The sequence below is a fragment of the Oxyura jamaicensis genome, chromosome 2 (genome assembly GCF_011077185.1).
Source record: "Oxyura jamaicensis isolate SHBP4307 breed ruddy duck chromosome 2, BPBGC_Ojam_1.0, whole genome shotgun sequence".
NCBI classification, from domain to species: domain Eukaryota; kingdom Metazoa; phylum Chordata; class Aves; order Anseriformes; family Anatidae; genus Oxyura; species Oxyura jamaicensis.
Genome location: NC_048894.1, coordinates 98,305,904 through 98,307,681, shown reverse-complemented (window position 1 = coordinate 98,307,681; position 1,778 = coordinate 98,305,904).

The following is a 1,778-nucleotide window of genomic DNA, read 5'->3' as shown; positions in this document are numbered from 1 at the left end:
TTTTTTTTCCCCTCGTGCAGATAGCTACCTCAGGCTACTTGCAGTCCTGTTTCAGGAAGATGAATCGTAATTAGTGAAACCGCTCGGGGGGTAAATTACACAAATGAGTGAGAATAGCAGAGCCTGGCCCGTCGACAGAGAGCCAGAAAAGAATTCAGTGGGCTTGTTTTAATGTGCGCCTCCTGTAAGCTGCTCTGGGGCACATTTGTTAATAGATTAAGGTGATAAGGGTTAATAGATTGAGGTTCACTGTTGGAGAGCTGGACTCAGGGAAATAAATATGTTCTGTACCCTCGTGTCCAGCATCATGAAAAACACCTCCCCGTACACATAATTAAAAAGAAATACATGACAATTGATGGTGTTGAATTTTACCTCTCAGAACAGCAAAGGGGCAGCAGGCTTGCTGCTATCCACACCTTCTGCGTGCTCACTACAGTTCTTCCCTGCACAGCAGAGCAGTGCTGGAAATACAGCTCCCAAGTATACGGCAGACTATGGCAGAAAAGAAAATGGAAAGATAAACACATGGCTGAAATTACTCTAGGTTTCTAGGTCTGGCGGTGGGGAGGAGAATATGGGGAGAACAACAACACTTGCATCTCCAAAATGCTGCAGAGGCAGAATCATTGCCACTAGCCACATCTGTCATTAGTGGTTTGCTCTCTCCTGCCATCTCACTTCTTCACCTGCAGAGGCTGCCCATGGCCACCCTTCTTCTATCTTCTTGTTTCCTCCCTGGTCCTTTTACCTAGAGGAAGGTGCCTTTTGCGGCACCGGGGGTACGGCGTGTTTCACACAGGGCAGGGTCACTCAGCACCAGAGTTCTCCCTCCAGCTTGGTTCCGGGCTGTCTGTTTAATGGCTTAGGCGCTACCAAAACTATGTATTTTTTACATTTGATTTTTTTTAAACATGCCTCTCAATTTCTCTGTGTGTCAGTATTCCCCAAAGGCCATCATGCGGTATCTCTTCATTATACATTACCTCTTCACATCTGCAAAGTTCTGTATGTGTATCGTTTGTGTTGTTCTGAAATCAAATCTTAACTACTTCTGACTTGGAGCTGGGAACAAAATTTGGAGACTTCAGCTCTGGTTAGGTGGCATAGCTGAGCTGCTCTAATTGCTGCTGGCAGAGCCAAGCACGTTCCCTCCTCTCCTCTACCATTCCCTCCCTGTTTTCGCCCTGTTTGTGGCTGCGTAGACCACTCCCTTCCCCTAGCAAGATATGTATTTCGCTGCCCAGTGTATTTACTGAACTCATTAACAGAGCAGGAAACTGTAAACCTGATCTTTGCTGCGATATTTTCAGACGGGTTAGGAAGTCGGGGTGCCTCAGGATGCAGCCGGGCAGGCTGATGAGGCTGTGGCAGGGAGCAGCACTGTGGGGCAGGCCCTGAGGGATGGCGTGGGGCACAACCGCTGGCTCAGCTGTACCACCTCTGCACGTCAAGGGTGCAGCGTGATATTACCGAGACCAATGAAATCATGGCATTTCTAAGAAGAAATGGAATAAGGAAGAAGAATAGCTAGAAAGTGTTAGGTGAAAGAAACCTGATGAAGTAAATGCAAGTTTCGCAGCTCTCACACTAGACCGTTTATTGCTTTAATTTCACGGTAAATCCCACAGGAGGCATTTGCAGAGAACAACACCCTGTCTTTCCAATAGATTTTGATACAGCCTTCAGACAGTGGAAAGGGTTTGTACCTCATTTTTCAGTATATGAACTTTCAAATATCTCACTGACTTTGGCAGAAGTGAAAAGTTGAACAACTG